The sequence below is a fragment of the Hirundo rustica genome, chromosome 17 (assembly GCF_015227805.2).
Source record: "Hirundo rustica isolate bHirRus1 chromosome 17, bHirRus1.pri.v3, whole genome shotgun sequence".
Classification (NCBI taxonomy): domain Eukaryota; kingdom Metazoa; phylum Chordata; class Aves; order Passeriformes; family Hirundinidae; genus Hirundo; species Hirundo rustica.
In genome coordinates, this window is record NC_053466.1 from 7,657,339 (window position 1) to 7,672,503 (window position 15,165).

The 15,165-nt window shown below is 43.0% G+C and overlaps 1 long non-coding RNA gene across 1 annotated transcript in view; it reads right to left on the bottom strand.

Moving 5' to 3' along the window:
* Positions 1–5,555, bottom strand: part of LOC120760585 (uncharacterized) — a 52,405-nt gene extending 46,850 nt beyond the window's left edge. Inside the window, exon 1 of the long non-coding RNA XR_005703410.1 lies at positions 5,307–5,555. This is a non-coding gene — a long non-coding RNA (uncharacterized LOC120760585). The remainder of the gene's footprint in view (positions 1–5,306) is intronic.
* Positions 5,556–15,165: the final 9,610 nt, after the last annotated feature.

A 15,165-nucleotide genomic window follows, 5' to 3' on the forward strand; every position in this document is an offset into this window, starting at 1 on the left:
GATTGGGTGTGGGTGGGTGTGTATTGGAAGAACCAGTGGATATGCCAGATTGTTACAAAAGTGCCCAAGAGGGTAAAAACCCCCCATTCGAGAATCTGTCTCCAACTCACTTATCTGTCCTTAAGAAGGCTTTCACTAAAATACAGAGTGCTATCTTTCACTGTTAATGAAATCACCTGCCTCCTGTGAATTTACTCCCAGTGTACTGGCAGAGCACAGCCACAACCCCCTGTTATTTATTCTGCTAGACAAATAAGCCAAATTTTGTATATAAAATCCACAAACAGTCCATTTTCCTGATTGTTCTAGGAGGTCTTCTCTGCACCTCCTCCAGTATCACTCTACCTTTTCTGATTATAGGTCAATCAATACTGAACACAGCATTAAAGACAGGATTTCCCAGATCTCCTAGGTGACATTGACTCAAAGTGCACCACCAAGCACAGACATTCAGCACTGCAGTCATAACCAGTATCTTTAATCACTATTTGATTACCTCCATCACTATTTGAGCTCTTCTCCCCCCTGTCCCAGGCACTTTCCCTGTTCTGCTCACGCAGCACAAGGGTGGCTGGGTCTCAGGCCTTCTGCTCAGAATCCTGCAGCAGCTCAGTCCACAGCTGCTCAGCCACTCAGGGATAGCGGTGTGCAGCTGCTGAGCCTCAGAGCCAGCCTCAGCCTCACAGCCGAGAGTCCTGACATGGATTTTAGTGGGATTTACTGCACTGAAATGCAGAAAATCTTGTTGCCTTTAGGATTAGCCCCTTCATTTGCACATACAGTAGTGTGTGCTGTCTGGGTCCACTTCCTTGCACATGGTGCTCAGTCCTTCAGTTACCACCAAAAGAACTTCTCGCAGGACACTGACAATTTTAATTCTTCAGTCATTGCAGCTGGGCAGCTTCCAAATGTTACTGAAGCAAGGACCATCAGGAATTTTATCACAGTCAACCGAACTTAGGTTAACTTATACTGACTATGAATGATCCCAGGTCATCAAATACAGCTCAGTGTTACTGTAGTACAGGAGTTTTACAGTGCTCTTGGAACTAAAATGTAGTTATTTCATTAGAAATGTTCTAAGTTTCCATTACAAATGGTAAATAACAAGGCTGGAGCAAGGTGGGCTGAGGAAAAGCAGCCTGGGCAGGAGCAGTGCAGCTCCCAGCCTCCATGGCCTCCAGAGCCTGCTCAGGGAGCACAGCTGCACTGCGGGGTAGCATCCCACAAGAATAACAGACAAACATACTCACTTCACAAGCCACTGGGCACTATATTTCTTCTGATGAGAACCATCCATTATTCTTCCATCCTCCTCTCTGTGTCACATTAGTGAGAGGTTTTACAAAGCAAGTCAGGGGACAGCTTTATTTACTCCCAGCTGCACTGCAGGCACCCAGGTCCATTGGTATTGGTTACACATGACCTCGGGTCTTCCATTATGGGCTAATGTCTGCAGCCCTCTGACCTCCGGAAGTGCTTGAGGAAGAGCTGCAGTAAATCAGAGCAGCACTTAGTCCTGGAGGAAGAAAGGCCCTCCTTATCAATCTGCCAGCAGGAGAGGAAGGACTCTGGCTGGGCTGCTGAAGGCTGATGTGCTCTCAGCTGCTTGGAAAACTCCACAGACAGAAGCAGTCCTGGCATCGCACGTTGCCCCCATGGACTGGAGGAGCAAAGGCGGAGCAGGGTGAGCCTGGCTGTGCTCCTCTCTCAGCCTGGGCTGCCAGGGGCAATCCCAGACATTTGCTTCATGGGACAGGTCCTGTCTATGTCTCTGCCTGACATGGATGGACTTCTAGTTTTCCCTTGAAGGTTGCCTGGTCTCACACACTGACTCCATGGCAAAGCAAGGGCAAACCCAACCCTAACCCTAACCCTGCACTAAGGTCTATAATCAATCCTTACCACTCAGCTTCTGACCAGAGGATAGGAGCAGTCTGTGCACTCTCAGCAAATTCGTCATCATGGAGTTAACCCAAGGATGTTATTAAACACCCTGTGTGGCAGAGCATGAGAAATTACAGGTGGAAGCAATAATTTAACCACAAAACACTACACTTGCAAATCATCATCAGTACAAGCAGTTCCTCCCGTGAGGGTGGAAACAAGTAAATTTGCCACATCCTCTGTGATGACAGGTGGAGCCCCAGAAGGACACAGAGCAGGGACAGCTCTAGGGAACAAAGCTCCTATCTCTGCTGGTCCTGCAATCAGCAGGGGATTTCAAAACTGGTAACAAGTAGATCTCAGGGAGGCCCAAAGAGCACTGGGTTGGGACCAGGTACTTCTCTGTTCTAGGTGGGCCCTGAAGAGAAGAGGATGAAGATCTGCCAATGAAATGCATAACTTATCCCTTACAATCAAGGCAAGAGGACCTCAGAGAATAAAAAAATCAAGGTGGCAATATCACTTTTCTTCCTCATTTATCTCCTATGCAGTTCTAGTCCTCATCTCTTTCTCAGAGTGCCTGGATCAGTCAGGTCACAGACGCTCCCTGTCTGAAAGACAATTCTATATCTCACACAGAATTTTTTTTTTTTTAAATTCTGCTGTCCTAGAAACAAATGAAAAAGCAGCTGATCAGCTTGATCAGGTCTGGAGAAGGCTTGAAGACCCAACATCCCATCTCCATCCTTCACCCCTAGAGCAAGAATCTTATCCAACATAAAAAGCAAGGGAAGAAAATGGAACAAAAGGATTTTTAATGTAATCAATGTATTATGTGCCTAAAAAGTATCCTGCTGTGTCATATACATGCATACACAGATCGTTTTGTATTGGTTTTTTTCCTTCTTGCCTGTCTCCAGAACAAACACTGCAGTTTTACTCTCCCATAACTGTTTCTTGGCTCCTTCTACACATTCCAGTACAGCAGCATCACAGATTCACCATAGGAAGGACTCCCTCAGCTGATGTAGCTCACTGCCAGACCAGCATTATGCTCTTTGTGTGAGGACCGGTTCTTTGGGGAAAGGCAGGGCGTAACACCCAGCAAAAGGAGAGCTCCACCCCTTCAGGATATAGGAAACACTACCAGAAAGAATACTTCTTTTCTGACAGAGCTTAAGATCCATACAAGATTCTCCAAGGGTGGGGAATCACCTCCTAATGACAATTCATTAGGTCACCTGGAGGGTTTTTTTCTGGTTTATGTGCTTTGGGGGTTTGTATTCTATTGCAAAAGGAAGTTTACAGCGGGAAGGTTTTGCTCAGCTACAGTCAGAGACAGGCCCAGACCAAAACCTCCTAATTACAGAATCCCAGATCCTGGAAATGCCCACACATGTATTCACACTTCAGACCCAATTTTCCACTACATAAGGACCAGTAATTGGGGGTTTTTAACACGTAAATATAAAAACCAACCAGCCACACAAACACAGAGACTGCAGAAGGAACAGCATGTTTCCATACAAATAATGCAGAAAAGATTTTTTAAATGAATCAGCAGCACCCATTGGGATCCTGGGAGCCTGGATTCCTGAAGACAGCAAATGTGACACCCCTTTTCTCCTCACCTCTGTAACTATTTGCTTTCTGTTTACTTGGTGTTTCAGAAGTACTAAACCACAAGATCCTGTCTTGTCAATTCTGTCACATTTCATGTGACAACTGTCCCTCTTCCACATGATGACAACAACTTTGAAATTCACTCGGCATTTCAACTTCCTTCCCACTTCTCTCAACAGCTACACAAATGATGTCAACACATACAGAACAATAGCGAATCATGAGCTGATAAGCACAAAGTGCACAGGAGCCTGTTTCCACACGGTGATCCAACAAGAGACTTGTATGCATTAAAAAATGTATAGAATCACTATTTCTCATGGAAATAAGGGCATCAGAATTTATTGCTCTGTTCATGCTGAAGGTCCCAGGTGTTGTTAAGCACCGATGCAGATGGATCTTGCCAAACAGAAAGCTAAGCTAGGCAGACCCAAGCTGTCTCAAAGAGAAAACTGAACTGTCCCACGTGTGTCTCAGTCATCACGGTCACCAGGGTTGTTACCTTCTGCTATGCCTGAAGGAAGGAGCAGGACCAGCCCAGCTCCCCACACCAAATGCACATTATGTGACATTTACAGTACAAGACAGAGTTTCTCAAAGGCATACACTACCAAATTAATGTGTAATGATAGCTTATCACAGTCCTGTACTCTCCCCACAAATCTATCCTAGGATAAAACACAACATATGGTTTTCTTCAGAGGTTTCTTATTTCGTAGTTACTTCATCTTTCTCAGTGCAAAGTTGATTCAAATATTTCTCAAACAAAAGAAAACACCCACAACAACAATACCAAAAAAACCCACAACAAAACAATAGTAAAACACAGCACAAACAGAAACCCAATGTTATTTTTTGTGGTGCAGACATTTAATACCAGTTTCATATTATGGCAGCTTAAAATCCTGTGACTGTTGCCTAAGACACTGAAATAAAAAAAAACTTGTGACAAGTCTGTAGCCAAAGAAAAGTATCACCAAGGCAATTAACTCCTGCCACACAATCTTTGGCCGTGGAGATGTCTTTGCCTTTCACTGCTTCAGCCTGTTCCCAGAGTGCTTTTATACAGCGTTGCTTTAAAATCAGGATCATTCAATGACCAGATTTATAGCACAAGTGGAAAAACCATGCCAAGGGTCCCTTCGGTCCTGCTCCATAAGCACTGCTTAAAGCCTGCCCCCCTTTATTTTTTAACTTTTTTTTAACGAGCAGTTTTCTGTCATGATCACACCTATCTGTCAGCCATCAACAACGAATGGTGGACAGTTAACATGGGCACTTCAAATACCAGGGCCACGTCGGCTCATGCTTCAGTTTTACAAGTCTCTAAAATAGGAATAAATGCAACTCAAGTGTGCAAGGAAGCTTTTATATAAATATGAACAAACTGAATTTGAGAGCTTTGAAAATTTGATAGTGCCAGTGAAATCCTGCTACTATGAAGACAACCAGACTTTGCTCCCTTTTACATACTAAATCATTTTGAAACCTGTTTGCTGACTGTTTTTATAGTTACTGTAAAGTGAGAGAACTTCCAAATTCACACTGCCCCGAGTATTTTTTACCACAGAGAATCTTACTGCAATTAGTCTGGTTTGTAATGGAAAACAGATGAAAGGAGAAATTAAATCAAAACCTTGCCTCATATCTAAGGTGTTTTCATGCCATGCATCCCAAGACGTTTGCCCAAAACCAACAACATTAAATTAAAAGCTCAAATATTTCTACCAGACCCAACAAATGCAGATTAAGCTGAAATTTAAATGGAAAGTGAAAAGATTTTTCCTTCTCCTTACCTGCCAAGTCTTCAAAGTTCAGGGCTCTGTGTTTCTCTTTCAACACTTAGCAGCAGAAACACCTAGAGTTGAGTGGAGAGATTTCCTCCTCACACTGGCATTATTCATTATTTCTGAAGTGTCGACAAATGTCTTCAACACTACACAACGCACACAAACAGAGAGTCCCTGCTCCAACGAATTTACAGTCTGAGGCTCTTATCTTTGTTCTGTTTTGGTATATCATCACAAATTTCAACAGGGTACCAAATGAGCCCAATCTACCTTCCACCAGCAGTTTTCCACTGCTTTTAATAGGAGCTGAAACAGCCCCAGTCAGACTAAGTTATACAATTAGCTATCACAGGTGAGAGCAATGGCATGTCTGCAAACAGCAAAAAACCTGATTCTCAACAGTTTTGTTTGAAATTAAGTGTATATTTGAATGTTTTCACACATAATACATTATGAGAACTTAAAGAGCTCCCTTTTCACTGTCTTTCAACTTCAGCAGCGCTACAGATTAAGCAGCAGCAGGCAATTTCTGAACCAAGGCAGGATGGCAGCTACAGTAACAGCTCCAGCTGGTGGAAGTTGGTGAAAGTTTTGGTTTATTTTGTGCTAAGCTTTCTGCCAGGACATTTCACACACTGGAAGTGTGTATTTTCTCTGACATTTCTGAGAGCCTCCAAGTGTTCCTGTAAACAGCCCCACAAATTTATTTCAAATTGTGGCAATTTCTGCCTATCCAAACCTCTGCACTGAGTTGTTATCCTTGCCTTTTCCCCATCTGTACCCTGTGGAAGAGAATGCAGTCACGCAGCCCTGTGCACTAACACACACAAAAGGCTCATACACCTATTGACACCCAAAAGGCTGTACAAGGATAGCGCCAACTGGAGAGGTTGCCCTTCTGGCTTGTGCTCTAGCTGGGGCATGGATCCTTGTCAACAATTCTATGTAAACCAGACTGGATTTTATGGATTTTAAATGTTGTCATAATTAATTATTGCAGTTCAAGCAGCATTTCAAACCACAAGTGAAACACATTCCAGCTAAAGGCAGAATGGACATTACTGGGAAGAGACTGGGAAAAAAAGCATCTTAACCCACACCCACCACATGTCCTAGTTACTACTGATTCACAGCATGCCAAAGCTCAGCAGCAGCACAGCCAAATGCCACAGCTCACAACAGCCTGACCCCACCACCCCATAAACCACGCTGAGTTCAGGCAAAGACAATGTGAAATGACTGAGAAAACTTCACAGTTCAAAGAGCATCTTCGAAGTCATGTGCCAGCAGTCCCCACCCAAAGCCCTCTCCAGCCTACCTGGTGCCATCTTCTGGTAGAGAGGGATCCAGAAGGGCTTTCTTGCTCCCTGCATTTCGCTGACCTCTTCTCCCTTCCAAACAGGACATGACCAGTAACTGCTGTGAACATCCAGGCTGGATGCCAGGTGCTCCTCTCCTTCTGTCCTCCAGCTTACAAGTGCTTCTTGCAGTTACCCCTGCTTACAACCAGTATTTTCTTGATTTGCTCAGAGATCTCCTCCTCCCTCCAAGAGAACAAGTCCAAGGGGTTTCCATTTTCCTCAACTGCTTTGCTCAGTCACTCAGCCACTGTGGAAAGCAAAAAATAAGATCAAGAGACTTGTGTGCAAATTGAACAGACAATTAGTTTGCCATAAGATGTCAAAGTACACCACAAAAGTTTGCTCTGACAGTTCTTATGTTCAGCTCAAACAAACTGCTCTCTGATCCTTTTTAATGGCTTCTTTTTTTTTTTTTTTCCATCTATTTTACTGATATTTCCAAAAGCTCCAAAACAAACACGGGCATAAATAGCTTTCATCAGAAAGAATTCAGTCTACTTACCTAGAAGCACTGCTTGGGGATTTCATAAGGTAACTCCTTGTCCATAGTGCATCAAAATACTTAATTTCCTCAACAAAGCTCTTTAGTACTTATTAAAGTTTTAGCTTGTACTTAACTTCCATCTTTTGAAAAGCTTTTTCAGTTTCTTTCTCTGATAGAGCATCACCCCATTGATCACACACCTCATGGAGAGCTGACAGGACCAGACACCCTGCTCAGCTGTGGTCAGTGTATAATTCAAGATCACCTCTTTCCATCCTAAACCGATCTGTTTATTGTGGAACCACACTGGCATACAATCCTAGTATCATTTGGGTAAGTATTGCTCATTTGGGTAAGAAAGGGTTTTTTTGCCACATCTGTCAGATGGAAATTCAGTGTTCCAAGATGCATTAGGTTTAGGTTATTGTGAAAATGGGATCCACTGTGAAGGTCACATGCAAGCTTAGCTTCTAAATGACAATAAAATTTTGGACACCCAGGTTGAAAGCACAAGTCCAAATTTTATACAGAAGTGCCTTCAGCTTGAAGGAAACAAGGACTCCCAGGGAATGAAAGACTAGCTGATTTCCTTTATAAACCCTGAAAAGTCTTTGGGGAGAAGAGACTTGGTCTACACTTTCAACATCTAGAAATAACCTCCTCTTGCTCCCTTGTCTCCTACCTTCCACTTGCCCATTTCCCATAAAGGTCATTTCCAAACACAATTGATTTGAAAACTCAAGATTATTCTGTTAAAATTGCTGACTGTGTACTTGGCACCCTGAGCCAGATTGGGACAATCCCCTCAGGTCCTTTTTCCAGCTAATTTACAGCAATTTTTGTTGAGACAAGGAGTTACGGTCTGTAAAAGGCTTGCTGTCAGCCTCTCATAAAACTCCAGCACCCTGTCAGAGAAGGGACAGAGCCTGGGAAGAAAGTTTCAGCAGTGATCAGCTGGTTTCCAGATGGGTGGCCTTCTACACACTGTCCAACCCCTTGGGTCCAATAAACCAGCCCTGATTTTGCACTTTAAAAAAACAAAGATACAAACCCTCCTCTACTCTCCAATAGGGTTTTATAAACACGCTCCCAGTCTCTGTGTCAAATTTATAGGAAGAAATTCATTCTGCTGTCTCTCTCTTTGCATGCATGTGTTCAGCCTCTTTTGCTCCAGTTTCTCACTTTTACATGGGGTGGAGAGACTTGCATCATGATTTACACCCTTCTGGGTTGTTTTCCCATCAGAAATAAAGAAGGGGCTAAACAAGTCAGAAAGCTGACGGATGGGCCTCCAAGGTATAAAACCACCCACATGAGGCAATGTTTGTTCTCAGTCTGGCATAAATTCTCATCTTGTTCTGTCCTCTCCACCTTAGCAAAGCAGAAGAGCACGATTCAAGAGGTACAAGGCTGATGAGCAGTGCAGTAGTGAGCAAATGGCCCAGCTCTGAGCAGGAGAGCCTCCTGCCCCTGGAACAGCACTGTCACTGTAGCAGCGCTGCTGCTCGGGGGCCTGGGTGTGCCTCAGCACACAAACCACACTGCCTGCACCTACAGATCGTCAGTTCCCTTCTCAGTACAGAAATCTGCACCAGCCTCTAGACAACTATTTATTCAGCTAATGTCTGTCTGTTTACATTAATTGTTGCATGCATAATTTTCCCTGCATTTAGCCCAAATTCCCTTTTTACTTTCAGCTCATTACTCTTATTGGCATCACTGACTTCAGCAGTGCAAAGATTTCACACTTGGCATTAACCTGAAGGGAGCCAGAAATTGCTGTTGTCACTCTTTTGCCTGGTAGGTGTCTCAGAGACAATATTCAGGCTTTGGACTTTCCTCATAAAGCTGCAACTTCAAAGCTAATTTTATTCTTCTCTAAACTCAGCACAGAAACATTGGTATTTCTACAGAGGAACCATTAGGACTGTTCTCGCAACTGTCCTATCAAGATGATGACCCTGATTATAACATGCTCAAAGACTTCCCAAAAGTGCAAAAACAGAAAACATAATTGTAGGGGGAGACGGATTGTCTTCACAAAGAGTGAGTAAATGTCACATTTAATCAAGATGTCGAACTAAATTTTTAGGCATCATAAATGTCTGCTTACTAAAACACATAATTATGGATGATCCTGGAATTTGAGTATGTAGGTTTTGTACTGAGGAAATTAGTAGAAAACTATGCTAAGGAACAGACTTAATTGGAAATATGTGGTAATGATAGCACTGATCCCTTAGAGCTCTCTGAAGGATTCACTGAGTGATTGGGTAAGAATGAGCCAGCTGATACTGTGTAAATACATTATTAAAAAAAAAAAAAAAACAAAAAAACCACAAACAAACAAAAACCAACCTTTTATGAATGTCCCTTACAAAAGCTTCCTAATGGTGTGAGAAGGAGACAATTGATAACTCCCATCTTTTCTCTGATGTATCTATTAGAGAAAAATCCAGATTTGTTTGCCACGACTTGCAACCCCCTGAAGGCTATGAGCAGCTTCCCATGGACTTTGCCATGGCCAGGATCTCACTCTTGGGTATGACTAAACCTTAAAAAAAAACATGTCCCACAAACAGTTACAGCATTTTTCATCAACACAAATCTCATCAACCTCAGCAGCACAGATAATTGGTTTTGGAGCAATGAATTTTCAGGGGGAACCTACAGAAATCTCATGGTGTAGGATCAGGGTTATTATTATTTTTTTAGAGGTATAAAGTTTCCCCATTAGGTGCACTGAAAACCAGAGCTCCTTCGCAAAGAAAGAACGCTTCATATCCACTATAAATAAGCTTTCACTGCTCAGGACAGTCACAAAAAGTTAATATCAATCTTTCCTGTGAAGCTCTGCCCATCTGCAGCATTTGGCACAGATTTTAAAGTACAGTAGACTCGCGTTTTCCAGGGAGCAGCTATCATTCCTGTGCTCCCTCTAGAGTGACTACTGGAAGCCAAAAGCATTTAAGCAAAGCTAGATAAAATCAGCAGTGCCCAATGTGGGTCCTTTCTGGTTTCCTGCAAGTAAACAGACATGTTTACAAGGGGCTGTACATTCACATCAATCATAAGGTGACTTTGTTTACAGTAGAGGAATTTCCTGCAGGCTTTTGCTGTCCTGGTTTCTTTCTCTTTGTATTTACTTTTGTTCAAATGCAATTTATAAAAGCCATAGGTACTCCAGCTCAATTCAAAACGTGACACACTGAAATCTGAAGCAGGCTATAATTCATGCCCAGATTTAGTTGTTCTTTTTCTTGTTTGTTTGTTTAAGCTAACACACGCCTCTGCATTAAAAAGCCACTTTTCTCTACCCATCCAATTCATCTACACCTGGAAAAGGGCAGCTTTAATTTATCACCCCATAAGGAACTGCTTTTCTCATCAAACCTATAAAACAGCAGAAGCTCACCTTATATAGGGATTGGGCTTATAATTCAGGCATCTAAGAGACAAATTCCTCAGGTGAATTTAAGTAAAAATGTTAGTGAATGCAACTGAAAGACTGGTGTTAATAGCACTGGAGCAGCTGGGGTTAAGGACTTCTGCTGCCACGAATCAGAGTGAACTATTTCTCCACCACTTCACTGAATAAAAATTTACTTTAGCAGGGATTTAATTTGAAGACATGCTGCAGAATTTGGCTGCAAAGTTCAGAACTTGGACAGGGAACCATGTTGGTTGTTCTGAGATATACATATGCTTTGATAAAAAGCCATGAACCGAAAGTTCACTCTTCTTAAGCTACTTGATAGGAAAAGACTGCAGCAGTGGGGCAGACATCACACCTGCTATGCTGGCACAGACCCTACAGGTGCTCCAGCAGCCCCCTGAAGTGGTGCTTACTCCAGCCTTCTGTGCTTAAGCTGCTTGCTCTCCATTCTGCTGCATGGTTCAATCACAATTGAGGTCACTCTGAATTATCATCCTTGAGTGCAAGTATGGGAAGGGCCAGGAAAACACACTCCTTTAACACCCAGGTTTTAGGAGTCAAGGTGCATCTAACCCCCAAAAGCTACAAAAGAGAGAAGGATAAGAATATGAAGAGCAGAGCCAGAGATTTGCCAAGAAGGAAGCAGATTGGTGTTTTATGAGCGGCAGAAGAGGGAAGTAGCTCCTCTGTTTGCTACTGAGAGGCTCAGTTGCACAAATGGGAGCAGGGCCCACATGAATGTAAGACTTCTGGAATTTCTTTTCAGTAGTTTCCAATGCACAAGCCATGATTCAGTATAAAAATCAGCCTAGTACAGGCACTCTTTGTTAGCATCTGTTAGCAAGAATGTCAGCTAATCAATACATTTTTATTGCCAGATACCTACAGGGCTGAAATACACACTATTTCTGACATTATTTTCAGTGTTCTTCTTGCACCTCATTTTCCTGGAAGCTGTTTTCCTTCACCTTGTGTGGCATCATTATTCATCTTCACTGATGTTTATCTACCTCCATAAATTTGCAAAAGGCCATCCAGGGAGCCGAGTCCCTCTGGACAAGCTACCAAACTCATGCAGCCAACTGTCTCTGCCCCACCACTTCATGCTGCCAGACTGTCACCTGCACTTGGGTTGGGCTTTGGCTCTTCATGGTGAGGACCCTTGTAGGTGATTTGCAATGTCCCCATGGAGCAGTTTCCCTGCTGTAGGTGATAAGAGGGAACAGCCAGGACTTGGCAATACACAACAAAAAAATCTTCCCAAACCTGTAATCCAATTTACAAGCAGCTCATCGTACCACATTTGTGTGTCACAGGTGAATAGAGCCATGAGCTATATCTGTTAGCAGCTCCTGCTGCAACCACAGACTTCTGCAGAACTATTTGGCACCCTGAAGAATACGTTAGCAAGCCTGGAACTGCCTCCTGGAAACTTCCCAGCCTCTCTGTTTGCTTCTCCAGACAGACACCTCTTCTCCCATTCCAGGTACCTGCGTTTTTCTCTCCCATGCACTGGCAGAGCCCTGGGTTCCTCAGCGCTTTGTGCTTTTGAGGAATCCTGGCTGCACACACACAGGGCAGAGATAAACTGGCACACGGTGCTTTTCTGTTCCACAAGTGCTGTGTCCCAGGAGCATGAGCAGCATGGAGAGCAGGACACCCTGAACCAACTGGGGAGCCCTGTAATCGCTTCCTGCTGACCTCCTGGCAAGTCACTCATCTCTCAGGGTCCTGTCCTGCACCTCAGCTATTGAACTGTCTGAAACTGCACCTTAAAGGCACAAGCTTCAAGCTATGCCCTGCTCTGCTTTTCATGCTTCCTTTGATATTATGGCTGAGTCACAGTCTTTGTGAAACTGTGTCCCAACCTGGATGGAGTGGTTCTCCTTCAGCAAGGAAAAAAATGCAGTGTTGTGACACCACAGGGGACACAGGAGGAGACAACTCCAAAGTTGTTCAAAGATGCTCATTGCCATCATGGAAGCTCCAGAGAGCAAGATCTGTCTCTTGTCACTTGCTGGTAAAGCCAAGCACCCACCATGCTGTGTGACTTTGCACTAATGCACCTCACTCCATAAATAATAGTTATTGGTGTATGGGTCACAATCAGCCGAATAAGTACCAAGCATATAGGATACACCACCTCCAAGTCAGTGTCTGAAGGGAGTAAAATTAAGGTAAAATTCATCTACTCTCATATTAAATCAAGTGAATAAGACAGTATCATTTAAAGGAAGGGGGACACAGACAACTGTACCATGCACACTTTGGGAAACACATCAATATCAATGGTATCTTGGAATAATATATTTAAGAGAATTATTTTAATTCTGAATACTGTCTTGCCTCAGGACCAGTTTCTATTTGTCCCAAGACATGTTGAAACAATAAAGAACATTTTCTCACCAAGCCCCTGCAAAAAATTTTCTCTTAAGGGTTTAAAAAATTGGCAAAAAGCCTTCTGCAAGAAAAATGGAAATACTCTTTATTGCAAAATCATCACACTCCCTCAAAATGTGCACACGGATATTGGCAACTTTAAAAAAACATTTAAAATAAGATCCTTTTCTGGTAAATTTTCTTTAGTTTTAGAAAGGGACAACATCAAGCAAAACTTCTCAGCGTAGTACACAAACAGATGATTTCTGTAAATACTTACATTAATGAACCATGTGTTGTATTTGATAGGCAGGTTGTGATATGTTTGTTTAGCTGAAGAACAATGAGATTCTGGAGCTTCTACGTGCTAATATAGGATCATCAGGTTTGAAGGTTTAGAAATAACCAGGACATCACAGTGAACACCCAGGTGTTTGCCATTTGCCTTACATTAACTGACTAAATAAGTCATCTGAATAAACGTGCATGTACACAAATCTCAGGTGAACTGATCAAAATGAAGAGCTACTTTGCATCGTGTCTGGCTGCAGCTTTAAATTCTCCAAACGAAACTGGCTGAAGTATAAGAAAAGAGCCTCACTTCTTCTGTGAACCTCTTTGGAGCAGTATCTGCCACACAGAAGATACTGAGGGAGAAGAAACACATCCCTAGCATTCCATGTCCCAAAATTTTGGATGGAAACACTAGGTGGTAGCTTGAAATTCATCAGAATTCAGAAGGAAAAATGTGAGTGACATCAAGTTCTTTTTAAAATTACTCTTTTGCTGTAGAGAAGGCCATAATGGCTGTTGAGCAATATACAGGGATATACTATGGAACAGCAAAGGGTACAAGGACTTGCTGTGGGTCTCTTGGGCAGTGCCTGCCACAGTAGCTCAGAGCTAGCCAGCAGTGGGAGCAGGAAGAAAATGAATTTCACTGTATCAATTTCACTGTTATTACCATCCTGAGGCATCCCTGACACAGGAGCAGTATCTCCTGTGTCCTGACACAGAGTGGGCTCACTGCAGGAAAAGAAGAAGCAGCACAGTGAACTGACTCCCTTTGCATCATGTACTCAAAGCCTACACAGAAAACAGAGACAAAGCCTCGATAGTTTGCAGGCTCCCAGAGGCACCCTGCACGCCAAGAGAAGGAGTTCATCTATCCTACAGACAGGTACAACGTGCACTAGGGATAGAGGTAACAAGGAAGAAAACTTACTGAACTCAAAGCAATGAAGTTACCAAGGAATGGCTTCCTTGTCCTTGCACCCCATGTGAGGATAAACAAAATCTCTTCCTCCCTTTACTCACAAGTACCCCAGTGAGCCTGGGTTACTTATTTCATCAGAAAATGCACATCCTATGCCATGAAGATAAATGAGCTACAACTAGAGGTGTTTTTCATGTTTAAAGCACAGTGGGCAGCAGTAGACACCTAAGTACTCGGTATTTCTCCTCCCTGTAAAAAAAGGGTTTCTACAACTTTCTAAGAAAAGCAGAGGAATCCTCAGCATTCCAATCTCCTTGTCATTGTTCACGGTTAATATTTGCGTAACAAATCCTGCATACCTGAAATTTCCTTATCCAGGCTGTGTGCATGCTCACGCCTGACAGCAGTTCTGCTATATTTGCAGCCAAAGAGATTGCTCGGCAAACATCAGAGATAGAGCAGCAAACCCAGCTATCCTTCTGTATAAGGAATCCAATAAATTCTGAAGTAAAAATTAGTCAAATGTTCTTCCTTTTACCCATTCTGCTACTGATTAAAAGTTGTAACAAGCTTCACGGACCTCCCACCCCTTCCCATTTAGTAAAACCATTGGTCTAATGCACTGGGGGGTGTGGTATAACCATTTGCACTGTCCTTCAGCATCAATTCAGAAAAGTGTCTCAGCATATGATTAAGGTCCTCTGAGTACAACACCAAAGCTAAGCAAATGCCCAGGGACACTGGTGACCTGGCTGTACCAGTGAATCAAGATTTTTAGCTGTCAGGCTTTGAATGAACATCTTGCTGGTACACCCTGGTCTCAGGACATGAGCAGCAAACAGAAAGCAGCACTAGGGCAGAGCAGTGCTGATGAGCATAAAAGAATGGTTTTAGAGTTAGAAAGGAAACGCTTAAAGATTCAAATCACAGGATGAAATGTAGGTAGCAAGAGACATCACAGCTAACAGGAAATGTTTTAAAGCCTCCTC